The following is a 23,058-nucleotide window of genomic DNA, read 5'->3' on the forward strand; positions in this document are numbered from 1 at the left end:
TAAGGTCACCTCTGAGTCTCCTTTTCTCCAGGCTGAACAACCCCAGCTCCCTCAGTCGTTCTTCATACAGCTTGTGTTCCAAGCCCCTCACTAACCTCGTTGCTCTTCTTTGGACACACTCAAGCATCTCAACGTCCTTCCTAAACTGAGGGGCCCAGAATTGGACACAATACTCAAGGTGTGGCCTCACCAGTGCCGAGTACAGGGGAAGAATTACCTCCCTGCTCCTGCTGGTCACACCATTCCTGATACTGGCCAGGATGCCCTTGGCCTTCTTGGCCACCTGGGCACACTGCTGGCTCACATTCAGTCCGCTGTCAACCAGCACCCCCAGGTCCCTTTCCACCTGAGCACTGTCCAGCCACACCGTCCCCAGCCTATAACGTTGCAGGGGGTTATCGCGGCCAAAGTGCAGGACTCGGCACTTCGACTTATTGAACTTCATCCCATTGGTTTCTGCCCATCCATCCAACCGTTCCAAGTCCCTCTGCAAAGCCCTCTGTCCCCCTAATAGATCGGCACATGCTCCCAGCTTAGTGTCATCTGCAAATTTGCTAATGAAAGACTAAACCCTCATCCATGTCATTGATAAAAATATTAAACAGAACTGGCCCCAGCACAGACCCCTGAGGGACACCACTGGTGACTGGCCGCCAGCTGGATGCAGCACCATTCACCACCACTCTCTGGGCCCGGCCATGCAGCCAGTTCCTAACCCAGCAAAGAGTGCTCCTGTCCAAGCCACGGGCTGCCAGCTTGTCTAGGAGTATGCTGTGGGAGACAGTGTCAAAGGCCTTGCTGCAATCCAAATAAACAACATCTACAGCCTTTCCTGCATCCACTAGGCGGGTTACCTGGTCATAAAAGGTGACCAGGTTGGTTAAACATGACCTACTCCTCCTAAACCCATACTGACTGGGTCTGATACCCTGGCCATCCTGTAAATTCTTTGTGATGGCACTTAATATAAACTGTTCCATTATTTTGCCAGGTACTGACGTCAGGCTGACTGGTCTATAATTACCAGGATTCTCCTTTGCACCCTTTTTGTGAATGGGTATCACATTGGCCAGCTTCCAGTCATCCGGAACCTCACCAGTGAACCAGGACTGTTGGTAAATGATGGAGAGTGGCTTTGCAAGCTCATTTGCCAGCTCTCTCATTACCCTGGGGCGGATCTCCTCTGGTCCCATAGATTTATGAACATCCAGGCATTTCAGTAGTTCTTTGACTGCCTCCTCTTGGATAATGGGGGGACTGTTCTGCTCCCTGACACCATCTACCAGCCCAGACGGGCAGGTGTCTTGAGGCCACATCATCTTCCCACTAAAAACTGAGGAAAAGTAGGCATTAAGCACTTCCGCCTTCTCCTTGTCTCCAGATACTAAGTTCCCTCCATTGTCCAATAAAGAACAAAGGCTGGTCTTACCCTTCCTTCTAGCATTAATGTATTTGTAAAAACATTTTTTATTATCCTTTACAGAAGTTGCCATTCTAAATTCAAACTGAGCTTTGGCCTCCCTAATTTTTTTTCTGCATACTCTAGTAGCCTTCTTGAATACTTGCTTAGAGACCTGATCCTCCTTCCAATGCTGATATATCCTCTTTTTATTACTAAGTTCCTCCAAAACCTCCTTGCCCAGCCAGGCTGGACGTTTACCCTGTTGACTGATCTTTCGGCGCACAGGGACAGTCTGTTCCTGTGCCCTCAAGATCTCTGTTTTGAGGCATGCCCAGCTTTCCTGAACTCCTTTGTTTTTAAGGGCTGCTTCCCAAGGGACTCTCTGAATAAGTCTCCTAAACAGGCCAAAGTCTGCCCTCCGGAAGTCTAATGCAAGAGTCTTACTGGTGCTCCTCCTGACTTCATCAAATATTGAGAACTCTATTATTTCATGATCACTCTGCCCCAAAATATTTCACCTTTGCTCCAGCACTTTCCCCACAGATCACTAACTTGGAGCACAGGAAGGCTGCTGTAATGTAAAATAGCAGATTTAGTCCTGTCACAGGAGTCCAAAGTTACTCAGATACATGACAGCTATGCATTCAATACTCTTTCAGTATGACATCTTCAGGTGAACTAGGCACCCTAAGCACTTTTAAAAAATCAGTAGAAATTAAAGTTCTACTTTCAGGGCACAGTACATCTGAAGCACCTGTTTCTTCTTCCTAGAGAAGAAGAAACAGGTGCCTCTCCTCTTCATCTTCCTAGAAACAACACAGTTATCTTCCTGGAATCTACCTATAATCAGTTTAAGATGGCTTCCTCCCTAAAACATGGTGAAGACATTTCTAATATTCATAACCATGACTGCATTAAGACTAGAGCATCTAAGCCTTGCTAATTGAGTAAAAATCTCAAAAGGTCATACGGTTACTAGAGAAGTAATAAAATAATGCCAATAATAAAAAATATGCAGGGAACAGAAAAAGGCCCATCTAGCTCAGAAGGTTTTATTTTTATTAAACAGTTTCAGCTTTTTGGAACCTTGTCCTATGTGTTTAAGATGCAGTGTCATAAAGAGGACATGTCATGTCCTTTTAGCTACCTAAATCAAGCCACATATCCATAAATAAAATACAGCTCTAGCTTGTGATTTACAGATAAGTACTAAAAGAAAAGGTACCTATTTGAAGACTGCTAACTTGAAGGATTTATAAAAGCATGCATCAAATGACAACTAAAAAAACTAATGTGAATGTGAAATAGAACTTGGATCAAATCTAGTAAACTGAGGCAGGGAGGCTCAGGTGGCACTTTGCTGACTAAATGAGCTCTGTGCAGAAGAGCAGTAGGAAAAACTTCCTGTGATGAGAAAGTAACAGCAATTTCAGTTGCTATCTATTACAGAAGCTGACAGGCAGGCAAGCCAAGGTGCGAGTCACTTACACTAAACTTCCACAGGAAATCCAGAGGGCGCAGCTTCCAGCTCAGTAAACACTCCTTGTTTTTGTACATCTAATGTTTTAGCCCTTTAAACAAAGGAGCCCTTAAAAAATTACAGTTGTAAAGTAATAGCTAATAAATCATATAATGTGGACCTATAAGGATGTTGTACACAAACTAATCCCTTTTCAAAATAACTATGCAAAAACACAGTTTGTTTTTTCCAGCTAATGAAGGTGTGTAAGGTTTCAGTGACAAGATAAAGTCTTTTCCAGCTAAGACTTCCAAGACATTAGGAAAGAATGGACAGAATACTAGTGTATATACTAGTGTGCACCAGAACTAAACACTCTTCCCCCCACACAGCATATGGTAAGAAAGCAAGAACAACAATATCGGACAGCCTTCCACTTTCAGCCCACAAAAAGGGTGAGGATGCCAAGGTGCAAGAGCTCTTTGAAAAGTCCTTCCCAAGGAGATTAGAGCAGAGGAATAAATTCGGTGCAGGTAGCTTGGTTTGCACCCCACAGTGTGAGCTGCAGATTGAGCTCAGGGTAGCAGGAGCCTCGGGCAAGAGGCCAGGAAGTGCCAACTCTCTGCAAAACACAGGACACAAAGATGCTGGCACCAGTCAGGTGGATGGACAAGATGGATACTGAGACACAGCCAGGGCCAAAGACCCAGGAGGAGAAGTGAGACTTCGGCACACTTGGACTGTGAGGGGACAAGAGCCCAGGGGTTCCTTTCTCCAGGCTCCATCCCTCAGAGGCTCAGAGCTTGAGTAGTTTCTGTGTTATGGCACCATGAATAAATGCCTTTATGGAAAGAGACATCCAAGCCTCTGCTGTGGGAAACCTGGGGTCACCAGCCTGTCGTGGGTTTACAGGAAGCAGGTTTTCTGGGAATGGAGTGGCCAGAGGCCAATAGGTGTCCAGATTTTAAATTGACACCAGGCTTGGCCACTGAGGGTGGATGCGCCTCTGAGAACACAGGGGTTAGAAGCAGAGCACTCCCTTGGGCTCTCTCTTTGATTTCCGGCCAGCAAAGAGCCAAGGCCTCCCCTGCCCGGCTTCGAGCTGGGCGGGGGAGGGGAAACCTGCGCCCGGCAGAGGTAGGCCTGACCCCTCAGGATGGAAGGGTGGTGGGGGCACCAGGAGGCGTTGGGCACCCCCCCAGGAAAGACAGAGGGAGAGAGGCCCCGAGAAGATTTGGGCAGCCCCCCCCACCCCCCAGCTAGAAGATGAGAGAGAGAAAGCTGGTACAGGCCTGTGGCCTTGAAGTGATATCGGCCTGTGAAGAAGGAGGGGGAAGGGGGGAGTGCAGCAGGGAAGGAGCCTGGCCGCGTGCAGAAGTTTGTTAACCCCTTTCTGGACAATGAAGACCTCACAGAGCATTTGGACCTTTCCCGGAGGGGAGATGGAGTGGATGATAAAGAGGAAATGGGCAAGAGAATGACAGTCGGAGCAGTGAGTGAGGCTGGGAGAATAAAGAAGAGGCCGGAAAGAGATGATGGAGTAGCTGGTTGCTGGACTCTTTTTGGTACAGCCATGGACAGAACCGTGCTTCCTCACGACACAGAGGCTGCATGCAGCGGGGAGGCGATGGCTCAGAACTGAGAGGGTTCAGTGTTGGAGACCCCCCGGCCCCAGGGGGTAGACAAGTATGGGGGGGAGAAGAGGTCCCGGGATGAGAGAAAACTGTGCTTTTTTTGGAACTGGTCAAAGCACCCTTAAAAGGATAACCCTTGAAGCAGCTCTGTTCCTTGTCCAGTGGTGAGAGCACTGGGCATGCAAGGAAGAGGTCACCATGGCCCCAAGAAGGACTCCTCTCCTCTTGATGGACTGGAATTGAGTATTTACAGGGTGATGGATGGAGACTTGAAATTTGGAAGATGTATTGGAAATGTGGTGGGGGGGAGGAGGAAATGCTTTTTGTGGAGTTTTCATTTTCCAGGTGTGTGTGTGTGTGTGTGTGGTTTGTTTTCCTTTTGTAGTTTAGTTAATAAACTTTTTTCTAAGGTAGAGGCCTGCTTTGCTTATTTCCTGGTCACATCTCACAGCGAACACCAGGGAAGTATATTTTCATGGGGCACTGGCATTGTGCCAGTGTCAAACCATGACACAGCCAGGAAACCTGGGCTGACCCTGTGAGAATGTGCAAGAATCAGGGGGGACCAGTCAGGTCACTACGGTCCCAGCTGTGACAGTCCCTGGTGACAGAATTGTGACTGTCAGAGTCTCATGAACAGTGAGGCTGGGAAGGCTCTTTAATATGGCCTGCTTTCATTTAAGTAAATTATAAAATTTCCACTCTTCTTTACATAGAGAGAATTAGGCTAAAATAGAGGGTTGATTAAAAAAATCTACCTAAATTTGTTGCATTCAACTAGCCCCTGACTTGGGACTCAGTGTCATTGGTCATCCCCAGAAGAAGGATAGTGCTAGCCAAAACAAATCAAGATACAGATAAACACAGGATAATGATCAACTTTCTTAAGTTTTATCACATGTATCCTGATACATCTTTTACTTAATTGTGTTTTTAGAAAAGAAGGCAAAAAAATCAGCTACATGAAGATTACTCAAGTCAAATAAGGTATCAAATGCCATAATTTTTATGACAATAGAAGTACTGGTAATTGCTGAAAATAAGATATCCTGTTTTAGAAGTCTTAATACATGTTTGCAACATAATGAGTTTTATGGACAGATGGCATCGCTGACATGTCTTAGAGAGATTACAAATCACAAAAAATATGGCTGAAAAACACCTGGGAGACCCATCACTTTCCTTTGTCAAAGTTATAGCTTCCAAAGTTCCACATGTAAAATTTTTCTCATTTAAAGAATTCCCTCAGCTTGATTTCAACTACTGACATCCCAAAACTTTCAAGGTTGCGTATTTTGAAGGGAAGAGGAGGAAATGTCAAGCTTTACTGAAAGCTTTTTACTGAAAAACACCTTTCTGCTTGCCTTTCCTCCTATAAATTAAATTCCAGCTTTTAACTTTGAAAACAATAACTTATTATTTATTTTGAAATCTAAAAAAATTCTTATTTGTTTCTAAGTAAGTTGACTTAGAAATCTGATCTGAATGAAATGGTGTCAGGTCACCTCAGTGTCAGTAACCTTCAATGAAAAGTAAGCTTCCAAGTCAAGAACATTTATTTTACTGTTTAACAATCAGTCTTTAGGATAGTGAATTAATGAACACCCATGAAGACTGGAGGTTAGAATTTACTAAACCCCTGTTTGTACATGGTAGCTGGAAGACTACTAAACCCCACTCATTATTTATTCTTAGCAGCCCTTTCCTCAAACAAATACAAGGCCTGCCTGATGCTTCCCACCAGACAAGCAAAAAGCCCTTTATTTCCTGCAAGTGAACAAAAGTCAATAATCTACACAAAATACCACAGACAGAAGAGAATATAAGCAAGAGAGGTTATCTGACCTTGGAAATATAGACACAGCACTGATCTGAATGATATTATAGTCTCACATTAATTACCCAGAACAGCAGCTGTGCACTGGTAATCAAACATATTTGGGAAAGTGCTCTGTAAGCACTCTTAACTTTGCACACAGGACTTGATGGACGAATGTGTCTCCACAACAGAGAAATCAGAGGTTGATTACTACTGCAACTAACTCTTTGCTGAAGGTTAAACTACCTTCCTATCTGTAAAGAAGAGAAAAAATAATATATCCATATATTTCTTAAGCAACATAAAGTTGAAAGTTTAAGAATTTTTCTCTGCTATTTTGAAACACCACCAAAGGGCAGACTATCATCCTAGAGCAAGAACTCAACACACAAGTCAAGTTCTACTCAGGAAAAGATATGTAGTAAGAAAACGTGAAAGCGCGAGTATTCAGATTCCAATTTGGTTTCCCCTTTCTTACCCAAGTCCAGATGAATAATTGTTTGATTTCTTGTATATGCAGCCAGAAAGGAAATAATTCTTATTATTGTTGTTATTATTATAAATATTACTTTAAGGCTTTATTTTATAAGAGCATTATGTATTATATTTCCACAATTTAATGCTGACTTCAATAAAAGCTCACACTCTTGATACATCTGTCAGCTATAGTTAATGTCTCAAAACAAAGCTGTGTGCCCCATGGAACTAGACTACACACACACGTTTTTCTGTCACATCAAGGATAACAGGAGAACTCAGGAAGGGACCACAGGAGGTCTCCAGTCCAACCCTTCCCAAAGCACAGCCAGCTTTGAGCTAAGACCAAGCTTCTCAGGGCCTTATCCAGTTGGGGTTTGATAACCTGCAAGACTGGTGATGGCAACAGCTTGTCTGGGCCCTGATGCTAGCAATGGACTGTCTCTGCAGGAAAAATGTTTCTTCCTTACAGTCAGTTTCATTTTCTCCTGTTTCAGCATGTCTCAAATGCCTCTAACTCTCCTTCCCACCACACACTACTGTGAGGAGCCTGGCTGCATCTCCCCTGTCCTGTGGGCAGTTGACATGGAAGCCATCCCTCCTCTCAGCTGAAGCAACCTGATCCTGCCTCTCCTGTGTCTCTTGTGGCTTCCCATCATTTCCCATCAGTATCATCCCTGTATCAGGAACTCAAAAAGGAGGCAGTACCCAGGTGGGTTCTGGCAGGCCCTGAGCAGAGGGGATAGTTCCTATCCTACCCTGGCTCTCAGGATCGTGTCTGTCTCATACTGCCCCATGTGCAGCTGACCCTTATTTTACTGCCTGGGCCTTGTCCCAGATCTGCTACTTGTCCCCACCAGACCCAGCCGGTATTGTCATGAGGGGTATTTACATACACACATACTGAGTTTTTTAGTAATTATTTCATTTATAAGAAGCATAACTGTTTCTTCTTATTTGGCAGCTGAATGTGTGAGCAAAATAGTTTTGTCTTCCTTAAAATACTTCAGCCACATTCACCCATGTCTTCCATGAAAAATAGCTGTTCTTTCAACATACTTACACATAACTCCAAATGAAACTAGGAGTACAGGGGCCTCTGACTGAATTTTCAAAGGCATCTCACCTCAAGTGGAAGTCTTCTTGGCACACTCTCTGAGGAATTTCATAAAGCATCTCTGTTTTCCTGACTTCAGCAATACACCAATGTTTCACTTGTACAGATCTCAACAAGGCATACAAACACAAGCTACCTCTCAAAAAACCAACATAGTCTTTTAGCAAAAACAGATGACTTTGAGAAACACCTTAATTTTTTTTTTCTTTAAAAAGCCCCTATGGTAGGAAATTTCTGAGAATCTGACAACATATGCAATACCTGCTTTGAAGGAGTTCTCCTCCTATATCAGGTAACTCTTTTCTGAACTGCAACCTGCTTGGGAAACCTCATTGCTTCTGCTGTCATGTGCTAAGTAAGCTCATCCAAAACAGCTTTAAATAAAAAAGTTGTGAAACTTATATTTCTTATCAGTCAGCAAAAGCAGCACCTGGAAAGTGACACTAACATCCCACAACATGCACACACACACACATATTGGTTCATAATGAGGCTGAAAAGCTGTGAACACTTACAGTAACTATAAAGCAGAAAAGCTGCATGCACAATATTGCTCTGCACACAAGAACCCACAATTTTTGTTAACAGTAGACAGATCCAGAATTTATGTTCTACCAGCATTTAGAGCACTCAAAACATTTTACACTTTTCATCCCTTCCAATTCACATCTTATCCAAAGCTAAAATACACTGCTGAGCAAGAAACACCATTCAGTAATCTTCAATGCAGGCAGTCCAGATCTCTTAAATACTTTAGGGCACTGGAGATGGGGAGCACTCTGATTAGAAAAGGAACAGATCCCTCTCACCACCTAACATTTAAGTCATGCCTGCACAAGAAATAGAGGCAATACATGGATGGAAGCCATCCATCTGCTGCCAGAGAAGGTTAATAGATATTATGGCCCAAACAGGCAAAATTAACTAAAAGTGAAAAATCTTGACAAGGAACCACAGGCAACCTCTGCAGTGAAGTGCAACAATTAGATACACAAGACCAAAAACACTTTTAAAAACACATCACAAATCCCAGATCATAAGTGGTTAAGGGAATAAAACTGACTATTGTCACCACCAAAATGATTACGCTTCCTAAATAACAGTCCTATTAACAGGTAAACTAAGGAAATTTGGGGTTCGCTTTCACTCTGGTGTCATTTTCTGGCACGTTACTGCTGAGTTTATTCCTGGGTATTAGGTCTTGCATCTTTAAGTAGCAGACAGATCATCTAAAACTTAGAATGCTGGAATTGTTACTCTGGTATTCAAACCATGGTTACAAATAAAATCAATTTTCAAATAAGAATGAAAAATTTAAAAAGTACATAAGCACTGTCAGAGTATCACAGCATTTAAAATCAGTATTACAACGCGAAACTAATGTCAATATCTGTTAGAAGTACAACTACGAAAAGTGAATCTATACCAAACCTAAGTTCATGGCTGTTTGTAATTTACCATTCTTTCTCCCCTATGTAAAAGGGCAGAACTGTCTCAGCGAATAGAGTATAAAATGCTGGGTCCTCAGTGATGAATTCTGAATTCAAATTATCTTTACACTAGTGGTATTTTTATAGCAATGAAGACAATCTTTTCTCTCTATTTGAACAAAGAGGGATTAGATCTAACCTAACAAAAGGAAAAAAAATTTAAAAATCAGCCTAGGAAGCCTAATACCCTTTCCATCCCCTTAAGAGTCATTACTAGTGGAATATAAATAAATGTAGACAAAACTAAATTATATGATCCAGTGAACTGCAGGACTGACAACATAAGCAATGCCTGCTTTGGCTACCTTCAGGGTGAATAAGAAGGCCTCAAGCCTTACTGACACAGTAAGAACAAATATGTCCAAAAAATCCTTGGATTTTCCTCCTCTGGCTACACATAAAGATTTGATCAAACCTTTCTAGCTATAACAGGCTTACTCAGTTGCATTCTAGGCCAGTGTTGCACAGTCTAGATACAACTATCTTGGATGCAAGCGAGACAGAGGATTCATTGAATTGTCCCTCAACTTTCCCTCCTTAAAACACCAATTCTGTCACAGGAAGCAAAGTTGTCTATTGACTTAAACTCTAGCTTTTAAAATTCTTTTGTGTAATCAATCCACAGGTTCTGTCAGGTACACAGAAATATTTGGATGATGTTGAGATCACTTCAATGGTTTGCTAGAATGTGATAGAAGGCTTTTCAGCAAATTCACAGCTATAAAGAATACCAAGGAATACCAAAGACAATAAAGTCCAGCTAGTTAAGTCTGTCAGCCTCATCAGCTTCTTCAGCTGTCACAGAACACTGTTTCAACTTATGGAATTGGTACAGAAATAGTGCTGAAACCCTGATAACTTCAGTCACTCAATCAGCAAATACATTTGTTCTGAAACACTCATTATTTCCTGAGAATTTCAAGTTAAGGATATTTCCTCATGGAAAGCAGTCATGGTTCAGACAGCATAGAATTAAAAGATCTGATTCTCCTTTAATTCATTTTATTTCACAAGTTCCAAAGGAGCTATACCTGAATTAAACTCAAAAATGGGGACAAACAGGATACAGAACTTCCTTGCCTTTCATGTACTTAAAAATGTACCACTGCCTAGCAACTGTAACACATAGTTACCAGAAACACTGGATTACAAAACTCCCAACCCCAACCCTCCACCCTATTTTTATACTAGGAAAAGGAAACACCTCAAAATAGACAGATATTATTTAAACTTTTATTTTTATTACATTTGCACTTTACTATATGTCTTTTTGACAATGACTTTTCCAAGTCTTTCTCTGAGAAAGTCATTGCTGAAGACAATATGTAGGATGTGGAGGTATTATTCAGAGTGGGGAAGTACAAGCCAGTCAGAGATGAGATAGCTAAAATTCCCCGGTATTTGGTCATGAGCATGCAAGTTCTTGCCAATCAGAACAACTGAACTAACACTTTTTATCTGCGATACAATAAGCTTTTAAAGGACCTGATATATATCTGGACTGCATTACTAAGAAGAAGACTTCAAGTACTAGCTAGTTTTGTCTCTTAGTACTTATTTCTGAGTGACAGCAAGACATCAGGTATCTGCTTCCATTCACAGAAATTAAGTAAGCAAGAGCATGTAAGGGCTGCGGACTAATAAAAACTCATGAAAGAACAGTGAAATCCCACCAACAAAAGTATTTCATTTAGAGTCACAACTGAAGTGACAAGCAAAACAAAAAACCTCCAAAAACAAACAAACACCCACAAAATCAAAACAATATATTAAAAAAACCAAACAAAAACACCAAACACAAACAAAAAAAACCAAACCCAAAAAACAAACAAAAAAAAAACCCTTGGTGGCTTCAAATCGCAATATTCTCAGAATTAAATGCTAATTTAACAGATTCAGTCTTCTGGGTATACTTGTAGGTATCTAGGCGGGGAAAAACACCTCACAAGAAACAAGAACTATGACACAAAACAGATGCAAAAGAGAAGGAAGTAGGAATGCATACATGTAGGTTACAGGAGATTAAATTTAACTTTTTTCTCCTCTCTACATGGACAGCTGTCTCTTGTACTCTATTTTCTATTACCATTTCAGCCCATATAATAAGCCCTATCTCATCTCTAACCATTAACTTCTAACACTTGCAATCATTTCACTACTTCTATTTCATAAAGAAGCTGCTGATTCAATCCACATTAAAAAAAGAAAATCAAAGCTACACAGTTCAGCTCACGTGTTTCCAAAGGCTCCAAAGAAAACTGATCTGCCACTTGTATTTTCTCATGGATTGGCAGCTGTGTTCCAGTGCCCTACCATACAGATAGTTCCACAGCCATCTCCAAAACTATATGGGAAGATGTCATACAATTACTTCCAAGCATAGTCCTGAGGAAAGAGGTAAAAAACTCTCAAGCACATCTTCCACTGTTACAACCTTTCTGAAATGCTGCGGCCACTTGTCAGCACTAAAGCAGATGCACCACAAGGCACCGCACACCAGATTTTCATTAGCATGAGTGGTCTGTGTGGCTAGACCAGCACCTACCTGCATTTGACTAGTCTCACCAGACAAATCTGCCTGCTCCAGTCTCCCCAAACTAACTTTTTCCTATCTCATAACATTAGCAATTCTGTGCCTTCTATGAGTTTGAAAGCAAGATACAACCTGCACTACCCCCCAGAGCTGATGAGACAAGGGTTACTCGTCCAAACGGGGAGGACATCAACATCGTTCGTTTCTCTGAACTAGGAAGATCTTGACCAAGACCTACTTTTTCAGCACAAGCACATTCCTGTTACTGAAAATAGGTGCTCCAAGGTGACTACACATGAAATCTGTTCCCCAGACATAATTAAACCCTAATGAAGGCTGGCATTTCTCCACATCTGCAGCTTATAACAGAACTTGAGGAGTATTAGCAATTGCACTGTTCGCAGCTCAGGGTGCTCAGATGCAGAGCTTGCTCAGAAATTACAGTCTGAGCAGGGAAATGGAAGTGATGCCTGGTTGCAGCCACTGGGGTCCCATCAGGTTAAGAAAAAAAAAAAATCTGTTGATGCTAATCAAGTTAACTAGATCATACACACTACACTACCAGACAGTGCAAATCAAAAGCAGATGCATTCTGTAAAAGGCACCCATACACTTGCCAGTCTCTACCTGCTAAGGAAATAAACTGACCAGAACACAGCTACACAGGAGAGTTTGGAAGAAAAAATTAAGAAAATTGAGGAGAGTCACCCAAGCACGCTTTTCACAGCTCTATGCAGTATTTACAGCTAGAACCTCCACACAGACCAGCTCCAGTCCAGGTACACAGACAACAGGAAAACGGATACAGTGTAACAGCATTTAAAGATAAAGTCACAGGCAAAACAGAACATAAATTAAAAATGTTCTCAACACACACAAGGCAGCAGTTGCTTAGTTTTAAAAATTATTTGTACCCTGCCCGACAATAGTTTTGTCTACCTTTGAAAGAGAAACGACAACCAAAAGTTATTTTTTCTTCTCTTTTTACATAGCAATATTTAGATTTTAGTAGAAGCATGTATTCCATTTAAAATATTTTATTATGCATTCCTAACATTACAAAATCCTTTTATATTATTAACACACCCAACCAGTGGAATTACAGTAGAGAAAAGTGGCAACTAAAAAGGGTGATTCTAAGGTAAAACATATTTAACATGAAAAAAATTAAAGGATGAACAGAACAATCCTGAAATGTTTCAATGCTTGAAGTACTTATTTAGCTACTCACTGGTTAGTATTTTTATCCTTTTTGATCGCAGTCAGCCTGACTTTCAATGGCTTCTTTCACTTACCCTCAGAAGTTATTATTAAGGCAATGCATTTCAAAGGCACCCATAACCCTTTCTCTACAGGAAACAGGAGCCCTAATTATCTTGCTCTGTTATATTTTATAAAGTGAAGATAAGGAATTTCTTAGCTGTTCCATTAAACCTAGATAGGGGGGATTCTACAATTCCAGGGAATCATATATTTGAAATTATTCTGGGTTGGTTTTTTTTATTCCTTTTCAAGGAAGTACCATTGCTCCAAGAACAGAACGTCTTTCTCATCTGAGATCCAAGCTTTACTGGTATTCTACTTTTTGGTGGTATTTACCTCAAATTAAAATCCATGCCCTGGTGTTTATTATCCATCAGGCAAAGCATTGGTCTGACTTCTCTTCAAATACCTGAGCTTTGCACATGTGACATGATAAGACTGTACATGCTAACTTCCCTTTTCATTGCTATACTACAGGATCCTTTCGTTTTTAGTTTCTTAAATTCAAGACAAAACGTACTGAGGATGTGATTTCTCTCATGTTTTAAAACAAAGGCAGGAAGTCACCAAATTAACTCTAAACATGGAACTAGATCGTAAAAGCAATGAAAATTAAAAAAGAACTACACATTTCTTATAGCTTTGTAGGTTGCTACAGGATTATTCTAAGTTTAACACTTTACGACAGAATTCAGCACCGTGTTTCAAATCAGTCAGGCACATGGCTACTGTCAGTATTAAGCTACATGAACTTCACTGGACAAGTAAACTTTTAGCTCTATAGAAGCTGTAAAACCCATGATCAGTAAATACAAGGTCCTAAGAGGCACAAACCATTATGCTCCCAACTTTTTGCTTGCTTGAACTGCCGCATACATAGTTTAGAAAGCCCTGCAATTTTCAAAGTTTATCAACCCAAAACATCCTTTCCATTATCCTACAGGGGACTTACATTGAATTACCAAGCTATTAGACATTCACTTACTTTTGAAAGTAGTAACACAATATACTCTTCATTACAGTCTTCTGAAACTCTGCCAAAAGGGTTACTAAAAACTAAGACTCCAAAATGCTATTCTGCCATACACTTCTAAACACGTTAAATCAGCCACCTGAATAGAACAACTTTTATGTATAAATGCAGCTGGTCAACAATAGGAATTTTACACAACCAAATTTCAAGCCTTTCAAAAGTTCAGGCCAGTTTTCAAACAGCTCACAGTTACTCGTGAAGATCCTGAGCTCAAATACACATCATCCAAACTCTGGAACAAAATGTGAGTCGCTACAAGCTGAATGTTTCAAAAATTTGATTAAAGCCATGTTTAAAAAAATTCAAATTAGTCCTGGGAAAACAATGATGGATCTTTCAGGCCTATGTCCAGGGGTTTGGCTTTTCTAAAAGACTCTGAAGTTCTAACTCACATCAGTTCTAAGGGAAAAAACATCTTTCCGTGACTTAGGTGAAAAAAATGGAAGCAGAGAGGAAGGTGAGGGAGCATGGGAAAAAAATCTGCAGTTTGGAAAGGGAATAGATTGTCTTACACACTTGTCAGAGACAGTTTCTCAGAGTAGGTTTAGCTATGTGTTTTAGCTTGGATCTGAAGGATGCTTTTGAAGGCAATTTGTGATGGTCCCCACAGACTGTACTTCAGTACACATTGTGGAGCAGACTTGGATATCACCTAATATATTTCTTCAAAACAACCATCAGAATTGGCAGAAAAGAGGTTTTGAGCTAAGAAATGCAGGTGAATGGCTGCAAAATAGATTAACCTAACAGCAAAATCCTAAAAGAAAAAGAAATAGTTGTAGTGACAGAAAAAACAATACATTATTAAAAAAAACCCCAAACATAGAGTATCCTTTTCCTTCCCAAAGATTCAAATAAAACCCAACCCAAGCCAACCCAATCCAAGCCAACCCAATCCAAACAAACAGAAAAAAACCCAAAAACCCAAACCCAAGAAAAAACTCTAAAACCACCAAAATAATTCTTTGTACTATGTTATTTAATTCTGGATGGTTTGAGAATCTAAGTAACAATCACAGTTCAGCTAACCAAGCAAGCTGAGAAGCCAAATACAGATTTATTTTACAGCTTATATGAGTAACACCATGCAGACAAATATTTAGAGGGCTCATACGGGAAACCTTATTACTACCCTGGAAAGCAAATGAAAAAAAAATCAGCAAAAGGAGATGTTCAAGGTGCAATGAACAAGAGCCAACAAGCTCAAAATCAATAACTCATACCTGCTGCAAAGAACTAAGCCATTAAAAAACACTTAAGGAAAATAAGCAAGAGAGAGTTTGCTGGTACCCCACAACAGAAGGACAACACCATCTGAGTGACTACAAAACAGAGCAGCCAAAGGCTGCTGAGCAGCAATGACATCTCCCTTGGCTCCCAGCCATGGCAAGTGCAGCCAACTCCCATCCCCACACATTTCCCATGTCTCAGAGAGGGTGGCCTCTGTACCATCACGGTCCAGGTTTTCCTCACCTTAGCCTCATTTATGCATAATAGAAAATGAAGGTGTGGCTCTCTTTGCACTGTTTTGCCCAGAGGAACCTGAACTCTGCAAAATAACAGACTTAAAGAAAAATGGACACAACCCGTCTCTGTTCTCTCCTGTCCTCACCCCACAAGTAACTCTTTTGGTCATACACTGGGCAATTCCTCCTATCCACGTACATGTGTGGGGGAAGACGGGTGCCTTCTGTGAGAGCTCAGCTGGCAGCAGGGACAGCAGAAGTCCATGTCCGGACAAGACGTGCAGCACCAGCAGGTGCTGGGGCTTTGCCAACCACAGACCTAAGCATTCGGATGACAGTATTGAAGGACCATCTGCAAGCACATTAGCTTCCCTAGATTTCCTGCCAAGCTGGGGGGCTTGTTAGGTTTCTTCCAATAAACCACACTTTTTACCGTTTTGGTCCCAAGGCCTGTATTTCTCCTGTCACCTCCCTGAAAGACCCTGCCCAGAGTCACAGACAATGGACTCCTCTACCAAATCCCAAAACCCTCAACTGTGCATCCCCTAAGCAAACCTAGGGCTACTCAGAGCTCTTCAGCTGCCCACTGCCGTAACTGATTGCAGGCTCTAAGCTTCACAGCACAAACACTTGCCAAATCTGGGTCATAATTTAAGAAGAAACTACCTCAACTTTTCCCTCCTGAGCTGCAGTGTCAAGATGGGGTGCAGGGCTTGCTCCAGAAAAGAGAAGGTGGAAGAGTCAGAAATGAAGGGGCAATGTTGAGCATGAAAAAAGCTGAGGGTGACCCAAGCAAGGGGAGTGGCTTTATGTTTCATCCTTGTTTCTCACCATGCAACCCTATTCTAATTGGCAATACATTAATTTTCCCCAAATCAAATCTTCGCCCATGACAGCAACTGGAAATCCTGCTCTTTATGTCAATTTACAAACCTTTCCATATTATTTTCTCTTCAGGATCCTAGTGAGGAGGAGGAGCGAGAGACAGGCAGAGAGATGGCAGCCAGGGAACATCAATCTGCCACAAGCTCAGTGAAATAAAATAATAATTATGAAAACAGTATTGACATATATTCAACTCACTTTAACGCAAATATTGCTTTAATAACAGGGGGAAATTGACTTCACGTGAGTAAATAAAAAAATTTACCCCCGGAGCGTTTGTGGCCATATTTTTTCCCTTTGCCTCCTGGGCAGTGCCATCCCAGGGGAGCAAGCTGGCGCCACTTTCCCTTTGTCTCCCTGTGGCAGGCGCCATCTTGGAAGGGGTATTTCCATCATTTCAGGTTGTTCTTTGTTCTGAGGAAGTTTGTGAGACTTAGAAATTCTGTATCGCGTGATTATTTACTGTATTTTTTTTGCTTGTTGCAGTTTTGCTTGTTAGTAAATGCTACTTTTTGACTCTTACAAATCTACTTGCATTTCTTCTAATAGGTGGAAAGGGCCTGGTTGAAACTAAGGGGAGGTAACTCATTTTGAAGTGTCGACCTCTTTAAATTGTATTAAACCAAGACAGACACACATGTTGTTGGTCTTCTCAATCTGCCAACTGTTGCGGCACTGAAAAGCCCATTTTCCAGGCCACTCTCCAGCAATAAATCAAAAAACCCTCTGACATCACCTTGCCTGGCTTATTATACAACAATAACATTGGCTATTTAAATCCTCAAAATTCTTATCTACACTCATTTCTATTTTACTTAGTGCTGTCTTAAATAAAATGTAAATGAAGAGCCCTTTGCTTGGACTTTTGTAGACTTTCAGTTCTAATGACACAAGACACTCAAAACATTAAGAATGACACCTTTCTACCAAATGTGTGAATATGAAATAAGCAAAACCATTACACCTTCAATAAATAATGTATTCAAAAATAGCACAGACAAGCCACCATAGACTCTTGTGGTTCTTGCAAGTTTCATGATCACAGCTACGGAGGATACTTTGCATTTTTTAAAATTGAGTTTCTCTGCATTTTTTTTAATGCAGCAGAACACAAAAACCATGATCTTTAGTACTCCCAAAATCTCTTAGAGCTGCTCTGCAGTACTTGTTACCTACAGCTGCCTTAGAGGACAAGGTATTACCTTAATAGAATTGCAAAAAGAAGTCTAATTCTACCTAATAGAATTACAAAGAAATCCAAAGTTAGAATTAACTTTCAGAATTCAAAATCAAATCATTTTGAGCCCACATTTATTTTATCCTTTCCTTCTATGAGTTTTGCAATTTTTGATATCAGTTAAGGAAACTAGTGAACTTTAATGCAGGCATTACACTGTCCTAAAAACAGACACTATAGAGAATATAATACTACTAATATACTTTAATACAAGGGGTTTAGTCTGAAATACTTTCAGTGTGAAGCAGCTTAAATACAGCACTGTGAAAAATGCTGTGAAAGTTCCTTGTTTCCTTCTCTTTGGCTCTCACATCAGAAATACACTGAGGACTATTTTTCTGAATGCAATGTTTTATCATTCTGGTCTATATTTTATGCACCAATCCAGCACTGAACACAAAACCTCCGAAGGATCAAAATTAAAATTTCAGATAAAGGTCACTAGGCAAGAAAAGTACAGAATTTGCAAAAAAATTAATAAAACCTATAAGGACCCATAAAGGTGGGATCAGGGTAAAGATACAACTCAGAGGAATGAAATACCTACCTGCATAGATTTCATTATTTTGGCTTCTTTTCTGCATATTTTAAAATACCTTCGACACCCTCTAGACTACTGTATCTTGGAATTTACTGCTTAAGAATTAGGCATCCGTTTTAAATTCTGTAAACACATCTTCATGGACAAGGGCAGAGAATACATTCTGTTACATGTTAGTCAAAGGGAAATAGCTACATATATTCAGCATTGAAGGCTCTATCAGTCTGTGTAACCCAAGTCCTGAACAAGAATAATTCCTGACTGCTTATTTTTAGTACTCATTTACTTTGTGCTATTTAATATGTTATTGTTTTGCTTTTGTACTCAAAGAAACTTCCAATTTGAAACTTTTCTTAAGTTTAACTATACTGTTCCATCTGAAAGCCCTACAAACATTACACTGCAACAGGCAGCAGGCTGTGCCAAGGTACAACCTGGATGGAAATTCAACAAACAGAAATGCTGAAACAGACTGATTAGGTTAGCCATTTGTTTATACTGAGACCCCATGTTATACTACAGAAAGGCACAGTGTAAGAATTGGAGCAGAATGGATTTGTGTATTATATTAGTACCCAACATGTTGCAGTTCACTCTCCCTGCATAAGCAATTTCCATTTCTGCTCTCTCAGGCCCAGCATGCTATTTGTGACATGAATGAAATTATATTGCTATTCTCAATTACTTAGATATAGAGCAGTATTTTGCACCAAACCTATCTCCTTCAAATTTATTCACTTCCTCTGGGAATTACGTTGGACATTTATCCCTAATGTAGAATGGCTCAGTAAGCAGAAAGCACGAGCAGAGCTCATTTTAGAGACAAACACTCAGGAAAACTGAGCAACGGTACCATCAGCCTGCAGAACTTGTTACTGAATGCTTGAGGTGTTGCTGACTTCATTAATTTGCAAACATCTACTGTCCTTTTAAATTGCATCACAGAACTTGCATTCAAAGAGAAAAAAGTGAAGTGGCAGGAAAGAATCCATTATCAGTGCTCACAGTACAAATGTGCTCTAATCCAGTTCATGCTCCGTCACAAGTCAAAGATTCTCAGACTATCAACCCCACAGGATGCATATCAGGTGAAAATACTTAACACAGGCATAGGCAAGCACAGAGGCTTCAGATTCTGACAGAGAGAGGATCAGGTGATCTGAGCTTTCTGGGATTTCACATCTACTTGAAAAGCAAGAAAGCCATACTCCTTCCACTCCCCCTACATTATCTGCATAGAGTGTGCTCAGATGTATTACAATTATTAACTAACCTGGGAGGGAGCTTGTATTCAATACAGAATTAATACAAGTTAACATGTTTAAATCACCAGTAAACAAGAAGCCATTACATTGTGTTTACAGCTCTCCCTTAAAACCACAAACTGTAAACAGACCCCCTTTACAGATACCTGCTGGGTATGCCACAACATTTCAGCTCAACATCTAAATTACATATTGGAAGTCAGTGGTTACTTGACAAAGCCATTGGTATTTTCTGTATGGTTCTTCTTTTATCTGCTACAGATTACATATGATATCTAATCAGCAAAAATGGAAAAATAATGGATGGAGTAAAGAACTATAAAGTTAGTCATAAAAGTAAGTATATGAGCATTATGAAGGAGGTACTTTTTCTGCAAATACTTGGGATTACCACTTCATGAATTAAAACAATTCTATTGCTCAGATAAATCAAAAGAAACTCAAATCCCTATGTCTGGCTAGTCTTGGTCTTCTAAACCATCTTCTATTACTACTAAACCAAAATTAATTCTAACACCTGAAGAAATTCTGATCAGGCAAGAAAAAGAACCATATAATCATATGCTGAATTAGAAGGGACTCATCAGAATCACAGGGTCCAACTCCTGGCCCCGCACAGGACACCCCAAGAGTCACACTATGTGCCTGGGACCATTGCCCAAATACTTCTGTCAGGCTTGATGCTGTGACCACTTCCCTGGGGAGCCTGTTCCACCAGGGCAGAGCAGAGCAGGACAACCCCTTCCCTTGCCTGGTTGGTGGTGCTATGCTTGATGCCCCCCCCCCCCAGGGCACAGGTGGCCCTCACAATCTACAGTGGGTCCAGAGCTACATGAACATTGTTGGTCTGACACACACAGTTGCTTTGGCAACTGCCAAATTCAGTTTGTGTTCTTTTCAGAGGAGAAAGTCAGTATTTTCCCATTATCTCAACAGCAGTTTCATAAAAAATGAATGGTTTTATTTACTTTTATGGTCTCTTCTTCCAAACTGGTCTGGAACTAACCAGCAAGAATATTGCATGGAGAACAAAAAAGGAAAATAGATACTTTGCAAAAAAAAGGTGGTGGTTCCAAGTGCACTGATTTACCCCCCTGCCTGCAAAACCAATCAAACTGCAGTTCTGTGACAGCATATCAAAAACTCAGCAATCATTGAGTCATATCTTGAGATGCCATCTGACATTACCATATAAATGTGCCTGTCCCTGAAGCATCAGTGATAACCAATTACATTTCTGATATATGTATTTATCCATGGCTACTTAGTCAGATTTGAGTGTTTTGATATTTTTACTGCTGGCAGTTAGGAAGCTCTCATCTGACTCTTCACCTTTTCAGGACAAACTGGTTAGTTATACCCAGTCCTGCCAAACCAAGAACAGATTGCCTGCTGCCTCTTTCTTCACTTAAGATACTTTCAGTGCTCTATACACACTATCCCTTCCTCAGCTTAAACAATCTCCAGTTAATTGTGGGGATTCCTTCTTCACTCAGCCTGTCCTCTAGAGACTTCCACGACCCTCCTTCAAACTTTCATCAGCTCTCTCCAGCACAGCATGCCAAACCGGATACATTACCTGAGCCCACACTGAGTACTTCGCACCTCTCCTAAGGTTATATTCCTCTTCTCAGTTCAGCACCTCCCTTCAGTACCAATACTTCACAGCCAACCCATCTCGCATTAGCTGCAATCCCCACAGAGGTTTTGGCAGACCTGTTACTTATCCAGCTGCTCCCTCCCCACAATTCCATGCACCTTGCTTTGGCACCTCCTGAGGGGCACCTCCCATCCTCTCTGAATATTCACTGTAGTTTTCTTTTCCTCCTACATCCTGGTGGATCCCCTTCAAGACTGCTGCCTCTCCACTCTAGTTTTCAAACCTCTGATGAAAATCTTGAGTGCTACTGTCAAATCCTGAAAATACAACCTTGATGCAGGTTTCCACTTCAATAATGAGATTCCTCTCTGTGGATTGCATACTATGTTTTACAGCTGAGATTACAATGAATTTCAAAGGAAGTACAACATGAAATCCACCCAGACTCTCCCCACTGCCACTCAAACTAATAAAAAATTAAATAAATTTAGACCAGGGGCTTATCAGGAAACCTTCTATGAAGTGAAGCAAAATATTAAATTTAAAATTTAAAAAAAATTATCACAAAAAAAAAGCTGACTCAACTCATAGTAAGAGGATACCTTTGCAGCTCACCTTTATCAGAGGAAAAAAAATTGAAAACATGTAAAAAAAAATCATCAAAATAAACCACAGCCTTTGAACAATTCTCCCTCAGGAAGTGAAATTAAAAATACAGAAGTCAACAGAATAATAAAATCATATATTGATAAAATAAAACACTACATTCAAAATCCTTTTAAAAATGAAACTAGAGTAACTCACTACAATTAGATTAATTCTGCCATCTTTAATCTGCTTTTAATGGAAATCTCTTGAGTCAGCCATAACAAAGACTACTTTGTCTGTCAATCACCTGTCAATTCAGACAATAATATCCAAGACAGAAAACAAAATACCAAACAGAACTGAAAATGCCAACCCTTTCCACTAAGATGTGCTAATACATCAATTTTGACAGCCTATATTCTACTTTATCTCAGAGAAAAGGTTATACACGAAATCAATCTACTGTCTTGAAAATTTATTTCTAACAGATGAGTTTGCCTCTCTGTAACCCCTTATTTTCAATTATTTGCCACTATAGCAGCAGTCACACAATAGTGAGAGTGATAGCAAGGATTCAAAATTATTTCAAATATTTGGTGAAAAATGTAAGAGAACAGAAAGAAAAAAAAGAAAAAGGTCTTTTCAATAAAATCAGTTCTGATTATCACAAAGTTCTGCATTTCTTCTGAAGTAACTGAAACTACTCTCTTGAGGAGCTCATTCACTTGTTGGGGCAAATAAAAATACTACTATTAGCTGCATGACCTTTCTATGAAAGATGACTGCAACTGCAAAATGATGTGTACTGAAACTAAAAACAGTCCCCTAAGGATTCTAATAATCTCCTTCAGTAACATTTTATTCAATTAATCATAACATAACTTCAGACAGAAAGAAAAAATGAAGTAAAGAAGCAAAATTAAGTAATCATGGTCTGACATTTAGCTTATGGAGAATGAGAAATAAATAGTTTTTAACAACAAAACATTTAAATTCTCTTTTTAGAAACGTAATTGGAATTCTGTACTTCATATAGCAGCAACTCTTTAAAGATCTATGGAGAATGCAACTACCAAATCATCAAAGCCATAAGCAAGAATGAATTTATAAAGCACAAACAATAAAATTAATATTTGTTCATAAGCAGTTTTGTGCAGAGCAAATTATATATATGAAGTATACATAATGTTTTTATTGAAGTTGATACCACTCAAAAAAAATGCTGGCACAATTAAATCTTCATTAAAGA

General features: G+C 40.2%; 1 protein-coding gene across 3 annotated transcripts in view; it reads right to left on the reverse strand.

The window, feature by feature from the left end:
- The window catches only part of APBA1 (amyloid beta precursor protein binding family A member 1), an 83,279-nt gene that overhangs the window by 42,632 nt on the left and 17,589 nt on the right, over positions 1-23,058 (reverse strand). The gene's annotated exons all lie outside the window — the stretch shown is intronic.

This window comes from Camarhynchus parvulus, chromosome Z (genome assembly GCF_901933205.1).
Source record: "Camarhynchus parvulus chromosome Z, STF_HiC, whole genome shotgun sequence".
NCBI lineage: Eukaryota > Metazoa > Chordata > Aves > Passeriformes > Thraupidae > Camarhynchus > Camarhynchus parvulus.